The sequence below is a fragment of the Manihot esculenta genome, chromosome 2, assembly GCF_001659605.2.
Source record: "Manihot esculenta cultivar AM560-2 chromosome 2, M.esculenta_v8, whole genome shotgun sequence".
Taxonomy (NCBI): domain Eukaryota; kingdom Viridiplantae; phylum Streptophyta; class Magnoliopsida; order Malpighiales; family Euphorbiaceae; genus Manihot; species Manihot esculenta.
The window spans coordinates 23,370,371-23,384,679 of NC_035162.2; the positions used below are offsets into that span (position 1 = coordinate 23,370,371).

The 14,309-nt window shown below is 28.4% G+C and overlaps 1 non-coding gene across 1 annotated transcript; it reads left to right on the forward strand.

Moving 5' to 3' along the window:
• The first annotated feature begins 6,360 nt into the window (after positions 1–6,360).
• Positions 6,361–6,433, forward strand: TRNAA-AGC. The gene has a single exon. It is a non-coding gene; the product is annotated as a tRNA-Ala (tRNA).
• The last annotated feature ends 7,876 nt before the right edge of the window (positions 6,434–14,309 follow it).

Here is a 14,309-nt window from a genome sequence, read left to right on the forward strand (position 1 = left end):
CTTCCTCCTCCACTATGTTTGCTTTGATCAGGAGCAACTCCATCTCCTTATAATACTCATCAACAGATTTTGATCCTTGGATTAGTCTTTGCAACTTATGATGGAGATCTCTATGGTAATAAGTAGGCACATATTTCTTCCTCATTATTCGTTTCATCTCATCCCAACTAGCAATGGGTAACTCTCCATTCCTTCTCCTAGATTTCACAAGCTCATCCCACCATATTAGTGCATAATCTGAAAACTCAAGGGCAGCAAGTTTTACCTTTTTATCGTCGGAATAGTTTTGACAGTTAAAAACCATCTCCACTTTACGCTCCCACTCTAAATAGGCATCAACATCAGTCTTACCATTGAAGATTGGAATCTTCATCTTTATGGAGTTCATACTGTTATCTACATATGGTACACGATCATTGAACCTTCTGGCTCGGACAGGGGCTGATTGTACCTCATTTTCCTATTCATAGGATGGATCGTGTATATCATCATCCCTCTGAATGGACTTGCCCTTTGAAGATCTAAGGTTGTCCTCAAGGTTGTCCATTCTCGAATTTAGCTTCTGAAAGCTATCCATGAAAGCTTTATATATATCTTTAAGATCAAATGTAGGGTCAGAAGTATCATCAGTATTATGCCCAGACATTATAGAAAAATTCACAATTCTCTCAACTCACGTGTTTAATTTTCAAGCACTCACTTGGTATCTCAAAAGTGCACTTCAGAATAAAGACTCAATAAGCCAAGCTTGTATAATTCAAATAATAAGGAAAGCAAGGAAAGACCTAACAAGAAAAGATAGGAAACAACACTAGATGCAAACTGACCAAAATGAACAAACGGATTGATTTAGCACACATAAGTGAAATTTTATGTACTAAGTGTAATTAGATGTTCAACAATGTGCAATTTGTCAAACTAAGTGTAAGGAACCAACAAACAGAAAGACACCAAATTGACAAACTAAGAATAAAAAATTAACAAGACGGATGTGCTTAATACGAAGTTATCCCTAAGCATGCAATCCTAGGTTAACTGATCTTAATATTGACTCAACAAAAACAATTCAAAGCAAGCAAACGAAAAAGACACTTAAAACAGCAAGTATTAAGTAAAACTATTTTTGTGAAAATACTACCCAAATTTGCCCTAAACCTACCCCAAACATGTATTTCGAATCTCAAGCCAAGAAATATGTTCAAGGTACATGAAATATGATTTATACCAGTAGGTATCAATATCAAAATGAAGTTTGAACAATTGACCCAAATTGCAATTTTTTTTTTCTTTTTGTTTTTTCCTTCTTTTTGGTATTTCTTTTTTTATATGGACTAAAGTAAAATACTGGAAATACTATTCTAAGATTGTTAGAATAGGAGCATACGAATTAGGGCAGAAAGCACAAACCAAACCACTGAAGATAGTAATTCCGCCTAAATAAGAATTTAGGGTAAAATTCGATTTGAACAGCAACTAAACAATGTATTCGACTCTAATAGGTATCCCAAACGAAAAGATCATGAAAAATTGAAGAAAAGACACAAAGGATAGTTAAGAAATTATTACTAAACCTAGCTCTGATACCAATTGATGCGGAACCCCCGCCTATTAGAGACTGAAACGACACATACCCTAGTAAAAAGAACTTAATTTAGAAAACAATTCCCCAATCTAAAGCACCCTTAATTAACATGCAATTAAGAACACTTATAATGGATTGATTTTAAGAGCAGCAAGAATAAGAAACATACAAGTTAGTATCGAACCTTATTCGTGATGCAATGTCAAGAACCAAGATCTCTCTTAAGCTCTCAAAGAAGAATCGCATAAAGCAATTGTATTGAATAATTGATAATTTGTGTCTACAATATAGAAAAAGAGATGCTTTATATAGCCTAAATTAAGACCCATGATCTTTGTCACTTCCCACTACTATACATGGACCCATGATCTATGCCACTTCCCACTACTATACATGGACCCATGATCTTTACCACTTCCCACAACTATGCATGGACCCATGATCTTTGCCACTATCCACTACTAGATAACTACCCTCTACTGTTTAACTACCCACTACCAAATAACTACCCACTACTGGTTAACTACCAACTACTAAATAACTACCCACTATAAATACAAAATTTGAATTGTCCATAAGGACACATTTGGCCTAATTGACTTGGAATGGCCAGATTGCTCTTCAACTTCAAAATAAACTTGCAAAGCTTCAACATATTCCTTCATGAATTCTTGAAGTGCTTCCTTCAACCTCTTGGATCTCAGCCTTGTAATTGGTCCTTGAGACAATGCTAGCTCATCATTTTTGGTGTTGTTGGTCGTGCTTACATCAACATGGGCTTAAGTGTTGATACTATTTCTTAGCCAAACCTGTGAGTGTTGACAGAAACACTCGGCATAACACAAAATTATTTACATCTTGAAGTTCCATGGTCATCCTGAAAATGGCCAGATGACTTTTGGGATTTGTCATTCCATCATATTTGTCTAAGCTGGGCAAATTGAATTTGGCGGGAAAGGTTTCCGCTAGTATTTCTTCTGAAAGAGGTGAGACACCATCTAAATTGAAATCCTCTTCATGCTCTTTTTGGTATCTCTGTATGGTCCATACTAGCTTCCAGTCCACTCTCTTTGGAGCCTCATCTGATTCATCTTCAGATTCAGACTTTCCATAATGTCGCAATTTAGCAGCTTTTGTCTGGGCCCTTGGAGTGTCTATAAAGGCTTTATCCATTCTTCCAGAGTCCATTTTAGACGCATCTTTCCGAGCCTTATACTGTCCGAGAGTAGCCTACAACCTTCAGATATACTGGAGTATCTACTCATTATTTAAATTATTAAGGTCTACTTCATTGATCATTGGGGGCATGTTTTCTCGATTATCTAAGGCAAAGGAAATAATGACTCCCTCGTTGGTTGCGATATTGACAGCAGCTGTAGGACTTTTGGTCATTTTGAGTGAGGGAAGACGATAGAAAACTGGTCGTGATCCAAAAGAGGGTTTAATGGACTTCCCAGCAATGAAACGAAATGATATTGATGAGATTAGGCTGATGATATGGCCGAAACGGTACTGTGCTGTGGTTGGCGAAAACCTATAAGAAAGGAGATGTGAGGCGGTAGTGGGTGTCCACAGCAACCACTCTGACGCTCAAGTCAATACCTTGAAGAAAGGAGAGAATACAATAGATGACTCAGAGTTTTAGTAGTATTAGAGATATCGTACCTTTACTCTGTGATTGTTTCCCTTTTTATACCGTAAGAAAATAGAGATAAATATAGAGTTTCTAAAAATCCAAGAACAATATGGTTGGCTATTTGATAAGGGACATCGCCAGTTAATAAGTCGGTGATCCTGCGATCACAGGCAAGATGGGACTATGATGCGGAACCCCAACCTATTAGAAGCTGAAACGACACATACTCTAGTAAAAAGAACTTAGTTCAGAAAATAATTCCCTAATCTAAAGCACTTTTAATTAACATGCAATTAAGAACACTTATAACTGATTGATTTTAAGAGCAGTAAGAATAAGAATTATACAAGTTAGTATTAAACCTTATTCGTGATGCAGTGTCAAGAACCAAGATCTCTCTTAAGCTCTAAAAAAGAACCGCGTAAAGCAATTGTATTGAATAGTTGATAATATGTGTACATTATGGAAAAAGAGATACTTTATATACTTAGAGCAACCTAACCTAATTATATAAAAAAAATAATAAGTAAAAATCTAAATAAAGACCCATGATCTTTGCCACTTTCCACTACTATGCATGGACCCATGATCTATGCTACTACCCACTATCATGCATGAACCCATAATATATGCCACTACCCACTACTATGCATGGACCCATGATTTATGCCACTATTCACTACTGGATAACTACCCGCTACTGGTTAACTACCAACTGCTAAATAACTGCCCACTACTGAATTAGTGATAGGAAATCTGTTAATGCAAATACAAAATTTGAATCGTCAATAAGGACACATTTAGCCTAATTGACTTGGAATGGCCAGATTGTTCTTCAACTTCAAAATGAACTTGCAAATGTTCAATATATCCCTTCATGAATCCTTGAAGTGCTTCCTTCAACCTCTTGAATCTCAATCTTGTAATTGGTCCTTGAGGCAATGCTAGTTCATCATTTTTGGTGTTGTTTGTTATCCTTACATCAGAGTATGTTAGACTGTGTCTGATAACGGTAATTCTATGCCAAGACTCAACCTATCAGGGGAGGACGAGTCTTGTCGATAAACCGGGTGTTAAAGTGTCCTCCTTTTTTCGAGTGAGACCGCTTTTCTATTTATCAAATTCTTATCACGTGACCCCTGTTTTGTAGTAACAACTCATAATTTATTTGGAGGAATGCATTTATCAATAAATTATTATAAATATGTAGTAATAAGTATTATGTTTCACATTTTAACTTTTCAGAGATGTATTATGACCACAGATGACTTTTAGTTTTTAAACATGATTTAAAGTAATTTAATCTAAGCTAGTTTATTTTTTATAGTGTGTGCATACATGTATTTTTATATATTTATTATTTTTAAAGATAAAAGTTTAATTTTTAAATAATATTTTTAATTTAATTATAGGATTGATGAATCCATAAAACTTTATAAAAATAAAATTTTTATTAAATAAAATTTTAAATTTATCATTATAAAATGCAGTTATAATATTATTGATTTTTTTATTTATTTAATTAAATAAAAATTGAAAAATTTCATTATTATTATTAGTGGAATCATATTAAAAATAAGAAGCTATTCGATAATATTCATATATAAATTAATATTATATTTGATAAAATAATTCAGCTACTATATTTTATTTGCATGTATAATTATAATATTTTTTTATACTTTTATTACATTTGTTGATTTCACATGAATAATTATAATTAAAATATCTTTAAAATAAAATTATTGATATTAAAATTTTATTATTATAAAATTAAATCAAAATAAAATTACTTAAATTATATGTATTTATCATTTTATCGCTCTTAGTAAATATATTAGCATATTTAAATAGTATAAAATTATAATATAATTTTTTTTATATATGATAATTATATTCTATTTTCTTAATATATTTAAGTATCAAATAATTTCACTATACTATTAGTAATAATATAATTTTTTTTTCAAAAAAGTATCTAAATTTATTTACCACAGCAACAAACATTATTGCTAATATTTTTTTTTCTTAAAAGTAAAATAAATATCAATAATTTTTTTAATACGTATTTTTATTTTATAAATATATGAATTATAATTTTCACATAATAAATTTTGTAATTTTATATTTTTTTTATTACCAGTTATTTTTTTAAAATCTATTACCATCGGTATATCATTTTTATGTAACTTTTTAGGATATAATGATTTGAATGCTCTAATTTGAAATAAATCTATTATAATAACTTGGGATGATTTTTTTATATTGATATATTTATGATAAATAAAAAAAATTATAACTAGTAAATTATTTTAAATAAGATAAAAAAATTATTTGAAAACAATAATATTTCATTTTATAATGAATAAAAAATGTTATATATTATTGTCTGTTTTTATTATAAAAGAAAAAAGTAAAAAATATAATAAGTTAATGACTTATCATTTAGTCTTTACTATTTTAATTATAACCACACTATAAATTAAATAAAATTATTATTATTTACAGTAAAAAAATCTATTTATTATATTCAGTTATTTTAATATAAGTTTCTGATGTAAAAATAATTTTTCAGTGCTTATTAATTAAATTAAAATAAAAAAATTATTAACTAACATAATTTCTATTATTATTATTAAAAGTCTCATTTATAAAGAATTATTAATTGATTAAGAGTTGTAATAATAATAATAAAATTTCAATGTAAAATAATAATTCCACTCTCATTAAGATTATATTGAATATATGTAAAATAATTTTAAAATTAAAATTTTATATTATTATTTAATTTTTATAAATATTTAAAAATATAAAAATATTTTATTCTATTAAAAAATTCAGCTATCATTTATACTTTTATATATATTATAGATAATTTAATAAAATAATTTAAATTAATTTAGTAAAAATTATATTTTACTTTTATAAATAAATTTTATAATTGCATATGCATTGATTATTATATTTTATTAATTATTTTTGGCTAAATTTAAATTAATAGCAAGTTATCGTACACTTTTTTAAAAGTTTACTAAAATAGTTGAGAATTTTTTTTCCACTTTAACTTTTGAAGAGATTAATCATCAATTTTTTTTGTTTTGATAAACAGATTTGAAAGCTTTATGTTAAGCTACATCTCGGAGGGGATGTAGCTCAGATGGTAGAGCGCTCGCTTAGCATGCGAGAGGTACGGGGATCGATACCCCGCATTTCCAAATCTTTCTGCAAGAGCGATTTTCGATAATCAATTTGCTTATTTTTTATTTTGATTACTTTGGCTCTTTAAAAGAAACAACAAATGAAATTATTAATTATCTTCTTTTGTATCTATTAATAAATTATTATAATTATAAAATGGTAAGTATTATATTTCATAATTATAAAATATTTATTATATTTATATTTAAAAAAAATTATTTTTTCATTTTTAAAATATAATATAATTAATTAAATTTTTTCTTTTTAGAATTCAACACTTTATTCTTTCAAATTTAATCTTTTCATTCATATTAAAGTTTTATTAAGTCAATAATCCAAAACTTAGTTGTTGAGTAATTTTTATTCAAAGTCCTTTAATTTTTATTGAATTTTCAATTTGATCACTTAAATTTAAATTTTTCTAAAAACTCTTTAAACTTTAAATTACTTTTATTAAAGTCTTTTTTACCTATAGATTTTTAAGTTTATATAAATAAAAAATATATTTTTCTCTCTTTATTATTATTTATTTTCCATTTTTATTCTCTCTCCTCTTTTATTTTATTTCTATATTTTATGTATTTATTCGCACAATTTATTGATTATTTAATATTTTATTTTAATAATTTAATTAATATTTTTATATTTTATTTTTGAATCACGCTAAAAAAATTTCTTAGTAATAAAAATATTAATTAGATAAAATTTTATTTTAAATATTAATAAATAATTTTTAGATATTAATTTAGACAATTTTATAGATAAATCTTAGCATTTAAGCAACTGTATTGTATTGTGCATATTATTTATTAATTTATTTAAATATATAATATTTTTATATTTAAAATAACAATATAACATTTTATTAAAAATAAATTATTTATTAATTATCGTTTTATTTTAAATGTTAACGAACAATATTTTAAATAGTTAATTACATAATTTTATACATATTCATAATAAAATTAATTTAAAATAATTATTATTCTATCCTTATCAAATAAAATTTCAATATTTAAAATTTAAAAATACTTTAAAATAATACATTATAAAAAAAAAAAAATAAAACCTATGTATATATATACTCCTTTGATTTTATTAAAAAATAAAATAAGTGATAATTATTAGAAAAGTGATGTTAGTTTTAGCTTTTTTTTTTGTTAATTAATGCATAAAAGGTATTGGTATGGGTAGCTATAATAATTTTAGATAACTCTAAAATTTTCTATTTTCTTATATGAAACAAATCTCAAATTTGCTCTAAATTTTCATGCGGGATCCAATTTCAGACAAATTCAAGTACAGAATACAATCGAACCAAACCTTCAAATTTAAGAGCATTAATGACCAATCTCTGATAACATTAGTGCACGTGTAAGTAACTAACATGTGAAGTGCATGAATATGAATTTAAAAGGTTAAAAAATATATTGGTGAAAGAAAATAAAATAAAAAATTTGATGCTGCAAAAGGGAGGGAATTGTTTGCTAAATGATAATTGTTTATTAGATGGTAGTGTGGTATTGTGGTTGTGTAAAAGGAGAGCTGACCACCTATTAGTCATCTCCTTCTTTAATATATGTTAGAAAAAAATTCTCAATCTTTGAATCTTCTATCCGTCGATAATACAAAATCAAGCGATGCACAATATATAATGCAAAAAAATTTGTGCACTCTGTGATTTTGGTGCTGATATAATATGTATGAAGAGATAAGTATTACCATAAACCCATGTTAAGTATCTTGCAATTTATGCACTAAATGTGTAATTTTGTAGTTGATTTAGGTTATAACAATTATATATTTTTTTAAATATGGATTAAGTCTAATTTAATTAGGGATTTATTGGTAGCATTATTTCTTAATGCATGTGAAATTTAATTTTGAAGAACCGATGGGGTATTATTGAATGTGGATTCAATTCACAATTGATTGTGTGTGATTGTAGGTTAAGTCTAGTGTGATTGTAGGTTAAGTCTAGTGTAGTTGTTCCTTATTGATTAAATTTTTAACTAGATCGTAATAAAAGCTTTTGGTTTATTGTTTTAAATAGTTGACATGACCACTTCTTTTTATGTGAGAATATTCCATGGGGTGCTTTTGTTAGGAAACTTAAACTCAGATATGTTAATAGCAAAATGTTTTAATTTTATGTTGTTGATATTGATAAGTTATACTTTTGAAAATTAAGGCATAGGTGAAAAAGTTAAATTATGGTATTATACCTATCATATATTGGGCTAAACTAGGTTATAATTTTGAGGATGGGATTAAAAGTGGTTTGGAATGACAGAATAATATTTGATATATTGACAATTATGGATGAAAATGAAAATACAGATTTTTACTTAAAGCATGGAATAGATGATGTAGATGTCATTAGGGATGGGTGCAATTTAGTTCCTTTAATTAAATATACTGATAGCAATGGCATTAGCAATGAAAGGAAAAGAAATGACACACAAATGGAACATGAGACTAATGATAACGATATTGGGAATAATATAAAAGATGTAAGTGTACAAAATGAAGGAGAAACAAATGACACACAAATGAGACATGAGACTAATAACAATGACATTAGTAATGATATAGATGATATAGGTATAGGAAGAGCAAGCTGAATTTTTTATTGATATTGACGATGACTCTAATTTGGATGATGAAGAATTACTCTCATCTAGAGTTAATAGGATACAAATGAATAATAAAAATTCTGAAACAGGGTCCAATAGTTCAGATTATGAAATGAATGATATTGAATGTGACCAAATGAATCTTAATAAAGAAAACAATGGATTAGAAAATGATGTTACTAATTCAGGAGTAGAAGTGGAAGGGAATGGTCAAACATTTGAAGGACACTAATTATTTTGACTCTAATAATTAAGTATTGAAGAGTCCTGTGATGATGATAGAAAGGTGGAAATTAGAAGGAGAAAATCTAAGAGAGTTGTGTATGAGCCAAATTGTTAGAGACCTACATTTGCATTAGGCATGGTATTTGCCAATCATATTGATTTTAAAGATGCTTGTACTAAGTATGCTATTAACAAAGGAGTTCAAATCAAGTTTTTCAAAAGTGATCCTAGAAGGGTGAGAGCCATATGTTGTCAGACATTTTGTCACATGGATTGTGTATGCCAGTAAGGATTATAGAAGTAGGGATTTCAAGATCAAAACTTATAATCCTCAACTCAAATACTTTAGAGTATTCAGGAACCACAGTTTTATAGCCAAATACTTGGCTAACTATATAAATCAAGTCTTAAATATTAGCCTAATATAATATGTAGGCAACTATAAGATAGGATTAGAGAGGAGCTAAAAGTTGATGTTTAGTAAGTTAAAAAGAGTAAAACACCAAGTTAAATTGGAGATGGCTGGGAATTTTAAGGATGAATATGCCAAATTATGGGATTACGTAAAAAGGTTGAAACGGTCAATATTGGGACAATCGTTGCTTTACTAGAAAAACCAGGTACTCATAAATTTGGAAGATTTTATGTTTGCTTAGATGCATTGAAAAAGGAGTTGGAATGCTAGTTGTAGAACAAATCTAGGATTAGATGGATGCTTTTTGAAGACTTTTTGCAAAGGTGAACCACTTTCTACTATTGGGAGAGATGCCAATAATACTATGTTTCCAATTGCATAGGCTGTTATTAGGTACGAAACACTGGATACGGATACGTGGCAATGGTTTGTCAAGCTATTGAAGACTGACTTGAATATTACAAATGGTGTTATATAAACCTTAATAAGTGACATGTAGAAAGTTTGTGTTTATGTATTTTATCATTTACAAAATAAATGTATAATTCACAAAACTATATTTATATAACATTAATTTGTATTTGTACTGGTATTTCACAGGGACTAAGTGAAGCAGTTAAGAAAGAATTACCTAATTCTGAACATAGATGGTGTGCACTGTATATATTTAACAAATGGCTGAAAAGATGGAGAGGAGAAGAGTTTAGATGCCAGTTTTGGAGGTGTGCAAAGCATTCCTACATTGAATACTTTTATGACTAGCTTGATAATATGGATAAAATAGGATCAGACAATGTTGAGGACTTATTGAAGTACCCACCACCAACATGGATAAGAGCATTCTTCTCATTCGCATGTAAGAGTGATGTGGTAGATAACAACATGTGTGAAGCTTTTAATGGGGCAATATTAGAAGTAAGGTCAAAGCACATCATTAGCATGTTGAAAGATATTAGAGTATATATCATGAATAGAATTACAAAGAAGAGAGAAGAATGTAGTAAGTAGTTGTCTTTTATAATTCAATAGTCACTTAGAATGGGATGGACAAAAATGCTTTGACATATCTGAGGGAAAAGCTAGACATATGGTTGATATATCTACCAATTCATGCATCTGCAGATTTTGGGATCTAACAGGAATTCCATATCGACATGGGATTTGCTGCATCTATCATAATAGAAAAAAACTGAAGAATCATATTAGTTCTTGGTACCATAAATATACATATTTGAGATGCTATTCACATTCTATATACCCAATGAAGGGTATGAACATATGGCATAAAGCCAATATGCTACCACTACTACCCAAAATACAATCAAAGGTCCTGGAAAATTTAAGAAGAGTAGAAGAAAAAATGTTAATCAATCTAGAAATGTGAAAAATCTATCAAGAAAAGGAATTCAAATTACCTGCAGCAAATGTAAGGTGAAAGGGCATAACAAGAAAACCTGTAAAATGATCCAATAAAAGGTACAATATTTATCACTTTTTCATTTTCTTTATTACAATTTCAATTTTATGTTGTCTCCTAAATACGTTTTAACCATATGTTTAGGATCAACCAACTGCATCAATAAATGAGGCACATGCAGACTATCCAACAGAATAAGAAAATGAATCTGTATCAAATGAATTAACTGTATATCAATAGATATTAATGTGTTGTTGCAATAGAGGTGTTGATGTTAGATTTATTAGTTGATTGAAATTTAAGTTGTTTTGTTAGAATTTTATGTAGTTTTTTTTTTTAATTTGTTATCAGATCCCACTATCTACTCCTGCTAATGTAGATCATGCATCAATACATACAAATAATTTCAGCCAATCTAATTCTGGTATAAGACAAACTCAACAGGTTTTTAATTGTAGTCATTCAACATTTGTTAATAATCAAAGTAGTGGCCTAAGCATGTCTTCAATAACTAAATTTCCTGATTTTGAAGCTACATGGGCAAGTAGGGTGAGTATTTGATAGGTTGTCCCTTTTATGGTTGTGTTTCTAATTTAAAAATATTAGTGTATAATATATATAATCTTGTTTATTTAACACTAAAAGTATTAGTAATTGAGTTTTTTTTTTATTGATATCATATTCAAAAATTTTATGGCAATTCACAATATACAGAAAAGGTCAAAAACAAAATTGAAATGCAGAGAAGGTCAAAAACAAATTTGAAATGAAGTATGTTCAGTGTAGTTCAATAAGATCCAAACTAAGGCCATGGAATTTTGTATGATAATGTTTTAGGGACAATCATACTCAATGTAAGTGCATTACACATTTATCAATTTTTATTTTCAATTATTATAAATTGAATGATAATGGCCTAATATCAATTTTTTTTTTTTTTGCTATTAGTCTATTAATGTAGGAGAGAGGCTTATGAAAGCTGTAAACCCAATTTCTCAATATCAACAAAAACATATAGAACTTTTAAAACTTCCATCAGCCCAAGATCGTAATCTTGCTTATGGCAAGTTTTAGAAACCAAGATTGCAATGACAAGAAAAAGATGTAATTACAGAAAGGCAACTATTGAAGGAACAACAAATGAAATGTAAAAATTTGATAAGGCAGATGTGACGAAATTCACATTTTAGTAGATCAAGTAACATCAAATATTGTACATGCAAATGTTCCTAGTACAAACACAAGGAACTTGCCTGACTCTGTATCATAACCTGTTCCAATAAAACGTCTAAAATGGAAAAGTAAGCTTCAAGTGAGAACTCCAAAGACAATCACTAAACTTTAAAAGAAGCCAAGAATTTGAATACCTTGATGTAGGAGTTGTTATGAAGTCTTTTTGATATGGGAATTTGGATACCCTTTTGCTTTTAAACTTTTCTATAAAGTGTTATGCGAATAGAGGATATGCAGTTGGATAGAAGGATTTAAATTTTAGATATAACTTTTTAGATTGTAATTAAGGATAGAAGCTCTTAATATGAGTACATGTATCCAAGTAGTTGAATATAACTGTCAAATGAAGATCTTTTTATATTCATTAACATATTCAACATTATGATTATGCTACTTATTTATGGAGTATTCTTAATTCATTACAATCACACACACACACACACACACACACACACACACACACACACACACATATATATATATATATATATATTATTCTTAATTGAATGCAAAACACTTTTTTAGCTACATTATATCCATTCCACTTTTCACATATGTAAAATAGTTATATTCAAATTAAAGTGATATTTGTGCAATACAAATGCTATATAAATATTCATAATCATATATAGACATTAAAATAAAACATCTTTTCAATTTCATATTAATATTAAACTTCTTGGAATTTAAGTACATCGACATAGTACATTGCAAGTTCAGCTAATACAATGCATTTTCAAAAAACTGAGACCTGAATATCACAACCATTACAGACACTAGCACTAATTTAGGAACATTTCACATATGAGCTACCTTCATAGATAACAAGACTTTCTAACTTATATATTAAAATGAGAGATTTACAATTTAGTTTCTGGGTATTGCCATTATTAACAAGTCAGTCCCTGTATTTTCAGAAATCTATTAAAATGTCCTTAATTTTTCTTTCCATCAACAAAATAGTCCTTCCGTCTATTTCTGCCGTTAAAAATATAGTAAAAGACCAAATTACCCCCTTCTCTTCCTCCTCCTCCTCCTCCTTCTTCTTCTTCTTCTTCATCGGTTCTTCTTCTTATTCTTCTTCTTCTTCTTCTTTGATTCTACTTCGATTTTTCTTTTTATTCTTCTTCTTTAAGGAGGAGGAGGTGATTTTTCTTCTTCTTTTTCTTCATCATCATCATCATCTTCTTCTTCTCCTTCTTCATTTTTTCTTCTTTTTCTTCTTCTTCTCCTCCTTCATCATCATCATCATCATCATCATCATCTTCTTCTTCTTCTTCTTCTTCTTCTTTTTCTTCTTTTTTGAGGAGGAGGAGGAGGGACTATTTCGTTGACGGAAAGAAACGATAAGGACGTTTTAATAGATGTGAGAAAAGATAGGGATTATTTCATTGACAAAAAGAAACAATAAAGACGTTTTAATAGATATATAAAAAAATAAGGATGTTTTAATAAAATTTTGAAAATATAGGGAGGGACTATTTCGTTGAGAAAAGAAACGATGAGGAGGGACTATTTCGTTGAGAAAAGAAACGATGAGGAGGGACTATTTCGTTGATAGAAAAAATGATAATGACGTTTTAATAGATATGAGAAAAGATAGGGACTATTTTATTGATGGAAAGAAACGCCAATGATGTTTTAATAGATATGAGAAAAGATAAGAACGTTTTAATATATTTCTAAAAATGTAGGGACTGACTTGTTAATAATAGTAATATCCAATGACTAAATAAGGAGTTTTATTTGAGGGCAAAATTGAATTTTGAAATTTCCTCTCTCATACTTTATCTATTTTTAACGGAAAAGATGATAGAAGGACTATTTTGTTAACGGAAAGAAAAGTTAAGGACGTTTTAATAGGTTTCTAAAAATATAGGGACTGACTTATTAATAATGGCAATATTCAGGGACTAAATTATAAATCGCCCTATTAAAATAACAATCTACTTGGACTATCCACAATA